This window comes from Chionomys nivalis, chromosome 10 (assembly GCF_950005125.1).
Source record: "Chionomys nivalis chromosome 10, mChiNiv1.1, whole genome shotgun sequence".
Lineage (NCBI taxonomy): Eukaryota > Metazoa > Chordata > Mammalia > Rodentia > Cricetidae > Chionomys > Chionomys nivalis.
This window is the reverse complement of record NC_080095.1, coordinates 33,267,608-33,280,770: the sequence shown is the minus strand read 5'-3', so window position 1 is coordinate 33,280,770 and position 13,163 is coordinate 33,267,608. Positions and strand designations below refer to the sequence as shown.

General features: G+C 33.8%; 1 pseudogene; it reads left to right on the top strand.

Moving 5' to 3' along the window:
• The first annotated feature begins 362 nt into the window (after positions 1 to 362).
• Positions 363 to 481, top strand: LOC130883237 (U6atac minor spliceosomal RNA; annotated as a pseudogene).
• The last annotated feature ends 12,682 nt before the right edge of the window (positions 482 to 13,163 follow it).

Here is a 13,163-nt window from a genome sequence, read left to right as displayed (position 1 = left end):
GTCACAGAAAAAAGAATGAAACTAGAACAAAAATTGATGCTAAGGAGTTGAGCTCATTGCTATGATAGATCTAAGCATGTGGTTTGCATGACTTGGATTGTTTTCTGGCATTAATGTGTAAACATTTGGTATATTGGGCTAAAAGGAGGTTTTATAGGTTGGAACCATATCTTGCCAGAGTATTTTACTGCAAATTAAAAAGAAGGATATTCAGAGAAACATGAAATATTATATCCTAGTTTATGGGATTTTACAACAGGAATGGGGATATAAGTTCTTACTGTGATATGTAGGCTAAGGGACTGTGTGACAATTAAACTAGGACTAAAGAAGTTGCTGTGACCGTCTAAGAGATCAGACCCCTGTTGTTCTAGAGAAAAGGATAACATTCCCCTTGACAAGGTAGAAATGGGTTCTTGGGCCTAGCAATGTACCATTTAGGCTTTGATCCTTACTATATGGTATCTAACTCTTGTTTTTAAGTTCATATACCATGACCAAATAGGCTTCATCCCCTAAATTCAGGGTGATTTGACATACATAAATCAATAAATGCTTAAACAGAAAGAAAAAAACTACATGATCATTTCATTGTATGCATCAAGAGACCTTTGACAAAATCCCAAAACCCTTTCATGTTAAAAGTCCTAGAGATATTAGATTTACATGGACAGATTTTTGCCAAAATTCATAGTCAACATTAAATCAAATGGAGAAAAATACAAAGCATTTCTGATAAATTTAGGAACAATACAAGGTTTTCCATTGTCTCAGTATATGTTTAATATAATATTTAAAGGCTTATCTAGAGAAATAAGAAAACTGAAGGAGATCAGGTGGGTATAAAGTGGAATGGAAGAAGTTAATGTATTTTTATTTGCAGATGATATAACAGTATACATAAATGACCCTAAAATTTCCACTGGGAAGTTCCTATTTCTGAGAAACACTTTCAGAAAAGTAACTAAATACAAAATTAACTCACAAAAATCAATACCCTTCGTTTATACAAATGGCAAGCAAACTGAGGAAAAATTACAGGAGAAAAGATCGTTCACAATAGGATCAAATAACATAAAATATCTTGGGCTAAATCTAACCAAGTGAAAGACTTTTATCACAAAAAAAATTAAGACATTGGAGAAAGAAATTGAAGAGAATACAGAAGATGGAAATACTTCCTAATTTCATGAAGAGATAAGATTAATATGGCCATCATACCAATAACAATCTACACATTCAAAGCAGTTCATAGCAAAATTCCAACATAACACTAATCCTGAAAGAGTCTCAGTTTCCTATGAAAATACACACACACACACACACACACACACACACCAAGAAAAGAGAAGAAAATAAATCAAACAAAATGTCTATAATTATCCTGAATAATAAAATGAATTGCAGGAGGTATTACTAGTCTCATCCTCAAATTGTACTATAGAGCTATAGCAATTAACAGAATGACATTGGCACAAAATAAAAACAAAAACAAAACAAAACAAAACACCCACATACATTGATCAACGGAAACAAATTGAAAACCCAGGCCTAAACGGTGTTGTGGGATTTTTGATCACATTGTCAATGCTGAGATTTTATTATTTACTTAAAAATTCTGCTTCTAGTTGTGGTGTGATTCAGTCCTCAAACATGCCTCTAATAAAAAGAATTCTCTTTGAATATTGTAAAAATGTTAAATAAAACCAATCATAAGTCAAGAGGCAGAGTAAGCAACCAGTTGATAAGAAAAAAAACACAGAAAGTAGCAGGAAGTCAGGGCAACAGAGAAAGAGACTCCAGTTACAGAAGTTTTCTTTGAGATGTAGGAAACAGCTTTTTCTGGGATGACAGTGGAGGATGAAGCAGCTCTTTGCTTTCTATCAATCTTTGAGCTAGCAGGTTTTCACCTCAGCATCTGGCTTCCAAATTTTATTGATAAAATAGAATTGTAGAGATTTAGTTAAAAACAACATCTATACAACATATTTTTTGATAAAAACTCAGAAATGCATACTGGGGAAAAAGGCAAAATCTTTAACAAATTGTAATGATCACACTGGATGTCTACATTCTGAAGAATCCAAATAAGCCCATTCCTTCTACCTAGCACAAAATTCAACTCCAGATGGATTAAAGATTTTAACATAAAACCAGATACACTGAACCTGATAGAAGAGATGATGGTGAATAGCCTTGGAGTCACTGGCATAGGAAAAGACATTCTATACTGAATATTATTAAAATGGGCACTAAGATCAACAATAAATAAATAGACCTCATGAAACTTAGAAGCTTCTATATGGCATAAGATATCATCATTTGTACAAATCAGCAACCTACAGAATAGGAAATAATTTTTACTGACAATACATCCTGTAGATTTCTGATATACAAAAAAATGGGGTAAACAGAGTCATAACTGGCCATTTCTTTCAACAAATGAAGCTTCCAGAACCACAAGTGGATTATCTTATGGAGTTGTTGACCAAAGAGATTCAAGAAAACCCCCCAAACAACCCAGACAATTTCCAATGCTATAGGTTGCTTTCCCCAAACAGACATCAAGGCTTCATTGCTGAAGACAGCACCTACACAACTCATTGAACTCAAATAAGTCCAACTGGTGCCTACACAGAGATATAACATCTATGTTATTATCGTTAGTACTCTGCAGAATACCAAAAGAGAAAAGTAGATATTAACCCAGCTACAAACCTTTTGATCTAAAATAGTTTCCTGCCTGCAATGTTTGCTAGTGTTATTGTGACATAAATCTGGGAGAAATATCCAACCAACAATCTGATTTAAGTTCAGAACCACTCCATGAGAAGGAAAACATACTCGACAGAGCTTTGATAACTAAAAACCTATAATTAAGCAATTCTGGGCATAAAGTAAAATCAAATGCTACTATTCTACTAAAAGTACACAACAGAAGAATGACTTCCAATGGCATTTTACTATATTAATAGATCAGTGCCTTGAACAGTCATCATCAGAGAAGCTCTCTCCTGTAGAAAATTAGAACAAATACAGAGATGCACAGATAGTCATCATTCAGAGAATGAGAGATCTTAGAAAATTCACTGTTAAATGTGATGTGCCAAAATTCCTTCCCTCGGTGCTCAGGAAATACTTGTTTGAGAGGATATGGAAGGAGTAAGAGCAAGAGGGGATGAAGGACACCAAGCATATAAGGCCTTGTGATTCAACATGTTACCTGGACAGATGATCTCACAGATAGTAAATCATATTCACAGGGGATACATGGGTTTTTAACAGATGGGATCCTAGGAATGCAAAGGAGAAGCAGACATGTGTCCCATTGCTAATACAGATGTAATCTTCAATTGATAACCGTCCGTGATGGTGTGTTTACTCTTTGATTGAGTCTTATTGAGGTAACAAAGAACTCTAAAAGGTGGGCTGCCTGTGTAGAAACAGGTAGCCAACAGTAAAGAACACAGTGATATCTTTGGAGGTTCCTTGTGTCATAATGTCTTTCCCTCTTTTAAAAAATATTATCAGGTATTTTTTTACAAAACTGAAAAGAGAGTATATACCCTACTAGTCCTTTTTTAATATATGGCTTCCGGTTTAGTGTTCTTATGGGAATCCTAAGTACATCAATGAGTGGATCTGCATCCGTTGTGCCTTCTCTTGGTTTTTTTTTCCTTTTACTTGTTTTGTCTTATTTCAGTGTGTTGCATCCCTTTGAACCCTGTGTATTTTCTAATGAGAGACAGAAAGATGGTAGAATCAGGTGAAAGGTGTGGTGATGAGGTAGTAGGAGGAGTTGGGGGAACTGTAGTCAAGATACATTATGTGGGAAAAATTTATTTTTAATAATAGGAGAGAGAGAGAGAGAGAGAGAGAGAGAGAGAGAGAGAGAGAGAGAGAGAGAGAGAGAGAGAGAGAGCCACAGGAGTGGATCCTTTTGCCTCATGGCAACAATAGACAAATATTCCTCAGGGTCAGCACATAGAAGCTGATAGAACTTTGGTACAAGGCAGCAGGCTACAACTCAACGTGGCAAATCAATTTGGCAATGAAAATATCATCCATATTGTCTTAGATTTGAAGGCAGCAAAAATGTGAGACGGAGGCGGTTATGGAGATCAACTGAGGAGTAGCACCATGCAGCTACCTTTGAGTCCCTATATAATGAACCTTCAACTGTGAAGTTGAAGTCTCACAGTATTGAAGATGTAATAGGGACCTCACAGTAGTGAAGATGGCGGGACCATGGGATCGCTATAAGGAAGAGCTCTAGTTGTACAGGGGAGCTGGGATAAGCCCAAGAGAAAACATCTGCGTACTTTATGTGGCAGAGCTGCAGAGGTAAAGATACATAAAGCATTTGAACCCCAAAGGCAAACTTCACATCAAGCAACAGGATTTGCTATTCTTGTTGCTGGTCTTTGATTTTGTTTTGAGATTATTATTACTTGTGATGCATTCATGCTTTCCTTTTGAAATAAGACTGTTAATCTGCACCATCGTGTATTGGTAGTCCATAAATAGCTCTTCTTTTACATATTAGGGATTCATAGTTAAAGGACATGATTGTAAATCATATATTGTACTTTTAATGAGATCTTTGACTTTTAATTGTTTCATTGTATTTCACATTATGAAATAAAAATAGATTTTTGGAGGGAAATGGAAGTTTATTTTCAAAAGGGATGTAGAGCTGTGTCATGTTGGTCTGGGTAAACTGTCAAGATTGTCTTTAATTGCCAAGTTGACACTTGACAATTTAATCACTTGAGTATCAATGATGAATTGTGTACATTTGTTTGGCCTGTGACATTTTATATGGTGTATTGATTTACTTATTCAATATAGAGAGACCCATCCCACTGTGGGGAGTCCCAACAATCAAGTGAGAATCTATGCATTGCTGTCTTTGTTCTTGATTGTGGATATGAAGTGACTAATTATTTAAAGTTCACAAAATAATTGATTGCAAATGAGAATTTTTAGCTAAAACATGCTTCTTTCTCTGGAAGTCACTGTTGACAGAGTGTTTTATCACAGATATGGAAATGAGACTAGAACACTGATCTTAATTTCCTTATAGGAGGAAGTTTCTCTTTCTCTTTTACTCACAGGGTGATTGTTATTGAGAACATATCGTTATAATTTTTCACTACTCATTCAAATAGTAGTGAACATGTAATTATGCATTTGTGTGTATAATTTCTCAAAAGTACATGCATAAATATATGGAGATGAAAATCACATCATGATTTTTCTTCTCTTTCAATAAGAATAAATGAAGCTTTATGAAAAGATGCTCTTGTGGTATATTAAGTAGCATTGTTAAATTAAAATGGGTAATGGAAACCTCTACTGGCTGTTGAAGTGCTACTCAAGGTGCCCTGGCATATCTTATCACCTAAAAGTATAATGGTGCTTTAAATATTAAAGAAGTTCATTTATGCCAGGCATTTAGAGTGGAGGTTGGCATACAGAAAGAAATACAAGTTAGTGACTCTTATTATAAATCTTTGCATTTAAACATCATCCCAAGAAACATAGAAAGAAAGAGTTCTTTGTCCCCATGACTTTTCAACAATACAGTTTTGTAATAAAATAATGATAATGGTATAACAACAATAGCCAAGGTATGTCTAACATAGTTTGTTTTCCCTAAGAAGAGTCAAAATGTATTTTTAAATTGTTATTAATTTCAGTCATATAATTTCTTTGTAAGTTATTTAACAACTTTGAACTCTATAATTATTCTGCTTTTATTAATTTATTTTTCAACTCACATAAATATCTGAAATTTGAATTTCAAATAAGATGAAGGTGATATACAGGTTTGATGGTTTCCAGTGCTACGAATGACACATGAGCTCTGTAACATAACAGGTTAAGAGAAAAAAAAAGTATTTTCTTACCTCTCACTAGGTTCATGACTGACAATCTAATCTAACAAAATATTAGCGAAAGGAAAAGCGTACACTATTATTTATTATGCATATGTGGCACAGGAGCATTTCGGTAGAGGCACTAAAATATTGGGGAAGCAGCAAGTCTGCCCATAGTTTTCAATAAATATACATTATTCATATATGGGAATAATTAGTTTTAAATGTGTATGGTACAACCAGGAGAAAAATTACGAGTCCAGATTCTTTCTGCCTTCTCTGCCTTCTTTTCACTGGAGATAAAGGCAGACAGCTGTCACATCTTGAAGGAAGAAGCAAAATATTGTCTGGTCTTGAGAAAGTGAGGGAACTAAGAGAATTTTTCTAAAATTCTTTGAACATACTCAGTGTGTCCAGGAGCCATATTTTGGAGTATTGTGCTCATGGAGATGCTCAATAAATTTTATCAAAAAAGTCAGTGTAATTCAGTGCATTACACAAACAGTTTTAAATGGCCTCTTCTGTTTCAAGAATGTTGATGTAGTGATATTCCATTTGTATTTGAATAAATAAAGCTTTCTGAAATTCAGAGAGTAAAACAGGTGCTCTGATCACCCTTACAGACCTTACAGACACACACCTTTAATCCTAGTAGCCATCCTAGTTTGCCATAGAACCCTAGCAATGCATGGCTTTAATCTCAGTGGTGCACGCCTTTAATCCCAGTCCTAGAGAGGAATATAAAAAGGAGGACACATCTCACAGACACAGTCTTTTTCTGAGATTTCTGGTGGCAGGATCATCATTTTAGACTGAAGTAGAGGTAAGAGCCAGTGGCTGACATTTTTACTTTTCTGACCTTCAGGTTGTCCCACAATTTCTTTCTCAGAGTTTTTATTAATCATGCTCCATGTTGAGATGTATCCACTGTGAAGAACATCATGAGAGCATTTATTTAATTCCATTAGAAAATCTCTTTCATATCTTTAGGAAAATAGATTTTTGTTTTCTAGACAGGAGCTAACTCTTATGAAATCCAGTCTATGTCCTCCTAAATACTATAAATTTTATGAAGGTATTCCAAATACACAGTTACAAATATGGAAATATGCATATAAACCATATCAGGTAAACATGCTTTAAAAACATGAATAATTGTAGATATTGGAATTTTAAATACCCACTTGTTTTGTGAAGGGAGATAGTAATCCTAAGACCTAATGAATACTAAGCAAGGGTTTTACCACTGAACTACACAACCAACCTCAGAGCTAAGCTCTGGAATGTTAGTTCAGCTGTCAGAGGCAGCTACGTGGAAAAGACCTTATAAAAGAGAGACAAATTGCATCCTCATAATGAAAAACAAGAGTAACCGTTGATGAAATTTTAACTCATTGATAACATATATTCAATCCATATAACAAATCATTATATGACATCAAATTAATTTTTCATATTTTCATCATGCTTCCTAATCTGAAAATCTGGCTTCTTGGGTACTGCATATAAGAATGTGATTTGAATAGTGAGTCAGGGATCAAAACTACTTTGATTTTTTTTTTTTTTTGGAATGGAATATTAGTTTTACTTTATGGGTTAAAAATATACCACGTCAGTTCAAACCAGATAGACTATAATTGGTATCCATTGATGTTTTCTTTGCAAGCATATTTTACAGCAATGTTATAGCTCTTTTCCATGAGGAAGAAGAGTGCCCAATTGGTATCAGCTTACTATAAACTGCAAAGCCTAAGTCACTGAGAATCGTAGAATCAGCTGGAGACAACACGTCCATATTCACAGGGATGAACAAGTTGCCCTGCCTGCTTCATACAAATATGTGACCCACAAATGGTAGAACAGACACCCCACCATTGTTCACCCAAGACTAGTCATCTAGAGAGGCTCTTTTTAGAAGTCTTCATGACTTTCAGATTTGATATCACAGTGATTCAGCGAGGTCCAGAGAGGAAAAGCCTATAATATTCCTCATGGTGTGTTATATGAAAATCAAGTCACACCTGAGGAAATGGCTTTTCCTCCATTAATAGAAAAAGAAAAGAAAAAGACATTGTTTCTCATTTGTGTTTTCTTTGACCTTGCAGAGTGAGAACAGGAGACAGAGTCTAAAAAGTCCTTGGGATCTTAATCAGTGTGCTATGTTCTTCAAATTTCACTGTTTGCTCCCTCGAATTTATCACGGTTCATTTATATAATTTATTCACCCACTTAAATTTTTATATAAATGGATGTGTTTTTCTCGTTGACTCCTGCTGGGGAGGCCATGTTTATGCTATATATTTATCCAACAAGCAGTTTAAATGAAAGCTGTTTCATTTACTTTCTGCGATATTTGGAAATAGAGTTCTTTCCTTGAGAAGAACTGAATTTTGATTCCTGTTTGTTTTCCAATACTAAGTAGAGAAATTCCTTTTGTGTTAGTCATCTTTAGTGTACCCATTTAAAATTCATATGTATCAAGATGCTGAAATTTTATGTTTATATTATTCCTCTAACATCCAGGAATAATATCCAAAGGTTCAAATGTCAATGAACACTCAGAATAGATGCCCACAGGTCAGTCGGGAGTGGTATTGGAATACAGACAGATTTACACATCCCATTCCTGGCTATCACATCAGTAAGTGTGTCATTTACGGCAAGGATTAAAAATAAGGCAAACAATAAAATAATTTTTAAAAACTATGGATGAAAACTTAAAGTAGGCGAGGAGACAGACAAATTACAGCAATGTCATAAGAGAACTCCTAATTTTTGTATACCAGAAAACTACAGTATCAATGTATTACTTTCAAGCACAATTAGTTTTTCTTTCCCAAGTAACAGTAGCACTAAAATGTAATCTGTCTGCAAATTTTGTCATTACAACATTGTCTCATGATATAATATGCCTTCTAAAAGTCAGATTTCATCTCATCTATTCATGATACAGCTGCTTGGGCATTTGTATAATTAGAGGCAGAAAGCCTCAGGGTCTCATAATAACCAGATAATTAAAGTATGTGCATTCATGAGGTCATGAGATATGCTAAGGACAGGAAAAGATGAATATAGTTCTTACAAAATGCATAAAAATATGGATCATAATTTCTGTTGCAATACTTTTAAATTCATGTCTGTAGCTTGTATTTCACAGTGAATGTAGTCTTAACCAGGAAATAGTTTGAAGCAATCATGATAGACACGGGTAAAACTCAAATATAAAGACACAAAATTAAAAATGTGAAAACAGATTTCTGTTTTGTTTCTGTAGGTTTTATTTGATTCAACCTAGGAAGAATTATTCAACTTTTCTCAAGTTAAAAAGAACTCCATCCTTAAAATTAGCTCATACCTTTAAGTACTGTAAATGCTAATATTTAATTAATATTGAAGACAGGGCACACCATTATTTAGATACACAAAGACAGAGTCCATAAAAATTTAATATAAGTGAAACACTTCACAGGATAATTTCAAGTCCCTGAAAATTCTGTAATGTGGATGAACTTATTGTGTAACAGGAATGTCTAGAACCCCGTCACAAATGATGCACAATGTCTCTTTCCTCATCTTTAAAATTAAAACAGTAAAAATATCTCTTGAGAAAATGGAAATTTAGAAAGCTAAATGCAAATTTTTTCTATTTTCATTGCTATCATCCTTGGGAGAATGATCTCATTATTTCTATGAGAAGAAAAGCAAAATGCATGTGTTTTTAAATGTGATTAGACTTTTCCTTTTTCACTGATATATAATTTACATTTATGAAGGGGTAATATAGAATGTGAGCTACTGCGACCTTCTCCAAACAAGAATTCACTCAGTATTATGCAACCCCTGTTGAAAAAACAAATTTACCTAGATTAACATAAGGTAAGCAAATAAATTGAAATTTTACATTGGTTAGACTTTCCAGTAAGACAATTCAACAAAGTAAATAGTATATATGAATTTTGTTGCATTGTTATACATACAGAAGCATACATTTGTAATCTAAAATTTGGAGGTTGCTAAATTTGAGCATAGTATTTAAACGTATAAGTTTATTTCCACTAACAAAATAACTAGCTCTTTGTATACACATCTTATTGTAGCACATTTATATTTCCTATAATATAATGAAGTGAATGAATTTCCTGAGCTCTCAGGAAGGGTGATAGTGAAATTGAAATTAGACATTTTGTCATTTGTGTCCCTGAAGCATGCATTGCAAGAATTTTAATATTGATTTCAATCACCCACTGAGTTCCAGACATGGTCCCTATCATATACCTTCCTTCCTTCCTTCCTTCCTTCCTTCCTTCCTTCCTTCCTTCCTTCCTTCCTTCCTTCCTTCCTTCCTTCCTCATACCTCCCTCTCTCCTTCCCTCCCTCTTTCTTTCTTTCTTTCTTTCTTTCTTTCTTTCTTTCTTTCTTTCTTTCTTTCTTCCTTCCTTCCTTCCTTCCTTCCTTCCTTCCTTTCTTTCTTTCTTTCTTTCTTTCTTTCTTTCTTTCTTTCTTTCTTTCTTTGTTTCTATAGAACAGCCTTGGAAGGCTCATTCTTGCAAATTTTTCATGAATTGAATGGCTGTATTTTCCAATGCTGAAATATTGTTCCTCCTTGAAATATGTATTTTCACTCTCATTTCTCCATAGTTTTTCATTTTAATTTTAAAGTCAAGACTCTTTTCTCTGTCTGTCTGTCTCCTTTCTCTTCTCTCTTGTCATCTCCTTTTCTCTCCTCATTTCTTATAATTATAATTGGCTGTAACACACTAGCCTGCTATTATTCATCTTGTTCTTTTCTGTGCTGGAAGCATCCTCACACACGGGATCCCATCTCGATATGTAAGGACATCAAACATTTCCAGTCTGATATTCACATAGCTTAGGACGCCTAAAAAAGAAAATGGTATAATCCAAGGATTATTCTAGCTATAGTTGACAGGATTGGTTAAAATCTTGCCCACATGAATAGCGGGAGATGCAACACCCTTTACACACTCTCCATGTGTCCAGCCACTTTGACCTGCCAGCTTGACAGAGTCTAAACAACTAAGAAGGGATCTTGAATTGAGAGACTGCACAAAACAGACTGGCCTGTGAGCAAGTAAGTGGGAGTTCTGTTTCTAATTGTTAATTGATGTAGGAAGGCTTAGCTTGCAGTGACATATTCCATGTATGGGGTAGGGGAGGATGGGGCAGGGGCAATAAAGCTTAGTAATCATGAGCCTATCAATAGTGTTCGTGAATTATTTCGGTTACAATTTCTTGCTTGAATTCCTGCCCTGACTTCTTTATAACAACTCTGGTGTCCATAAGTTTGTGAATTGTTGTTTGTGTCTTCTACTTCATTCCACTGATAAATGCATTTGTTTTTATGTCAAAACCATGTGGATTTTATTACTATAACTCCATAGTAAGTCTTTTTTTTATTTGCCCCGCCCCCCCCTCCATAGTAAGTCTTGAGTTGGGAATGGTGGAATCTCCAGCAAGTCTTTCATTTTTCCAGATTGTTATAGCTATCCTGGGATTTTAATTTTTCCATTTGAAGTTAAGAATTGTTCTTTCAAGATCTGTAAAGAATTGATTTGGAATTTTGATGGATAATGCATTGAATCTGGGGATAGCTTTAGGTAGGATGGTCATTTTTACTATGTTAATCCTTCTGATCAATCAGCATGAAAGATCTTTCCATTTTCTGGTATCTTCTTCAATTTCTTTCTTTAAACACATGAGCTTATATCATATAAGTCTTTCACTTGCTTTAGTAGAGTGACTACAGGATATTTTATATTATTTGAAGCTATTGTGAAGGGTATTAGTTCCCTAACTTCTTTCTAAGTTCTCTCTCCTGATATCTTCTTTAACTTCTTTCTTCAAATACTTGAAGGTTTTAACATATAAGTATTTCACCTGTCTGGTTAGAGTTTTCCCAAGATATTTTATATGATTTGTGGTTATTTTAAAAGGCATTGTTTCCCTGATTTCTTTCTATAGAGAGCTACTGATTTTTTTAAGTTAATCTAGTATCTAGCTACTTTGATGAAAACTTTTATATTTAGAAGTTCCCTGGTAGAATTTTTAGTATAATTTATATATACTATCATATCATCTGCAAATAACAAAGCTTAAACTTCCTTCCCAATTTGTATCTCCCTGATATCCTTCAATTGTCTTATTGCTCTAGCAAAAACTCCAACTACTTTATTTAATAGATATGGAGTGAATAATCTTGTCTTGTTTCTGATTTTAGTGGAATTTTGAGTGTTCTTTCCATTTAATTTGATTTCAGCTATATGCTATCTTTAAACTGCATTTATTACTGAATTTATTATGTCATGTATATTCTTTGTATCCCTAATCTATCCATGACTTTTGTCATTAAAAGACATAGAATTTTTTCAAAGGCCTTTTCAGCATGTAATGAGATGATCATGTTTCTTTTTCATTCAGTTTGTTTATATGGTGAATTAATATACTAATTTTTGTATATGAAACATACATCTCTGGGATGAAATCTACTTGATTATAATAGATTTTATTTTTAAGGTGTTCTTCCGTTTGGTTTGCAAATATTCTATTAAGGATTTTTGCATCTATTTTTATAAAAGGGACAGATCTCTAGTTCTCTTTCTTTGTTGAGTGTTTATGTGGTTTGGGTATTAGGGTAAATATGAACTTGTAAAATGAATTAGGTAATGTTCCTTCTGTTTGTATTTTGTGAAATATTTTCACATGTTAACTCTTCTTTGAAAGTTGGTTAGAATTCTCTGCTAAAACCATCTAGCCCTTGGCTTCTTTGTTTGGGAAACTTTTAATTTCTATTGCAATATGGGTTTTAGGTCTATTTAAATTGTTTATTTGATCCTGTTTTAAAATTTTAAGTCATATATATCAAGAAAATTATCCATTTCTTTTAGATTTTCCCATCTGTTGGAACACAGTTTTTAAAATTACATTCTTATGATGCTCTGGAATTCCTGAATATGTTATAATGTCCCCCTTTCTTTTTCTTATTTCTTTAATTTGAGTATTTTCTCTCTGATTTTTAATTAGTTTGGATAATAGATTGTCTACCTTGTTGATTTTCTCAAAAAACCAACACTTTCATTGATTCTATTATTCTCTTTGTTTCTGTTTCATTGATTTCAGTCCTCAGTTTGATTATTTCTTGCTGTCTACTCCTCTTGCATGTATTTATTTCATTTTGTTCTAGATTTACAGGTGTGCTTTTAAGTTGCTAATATGAGATCTCTTTAATTTTTACTTAATGTGGGCACTTCATTCAATGAAATT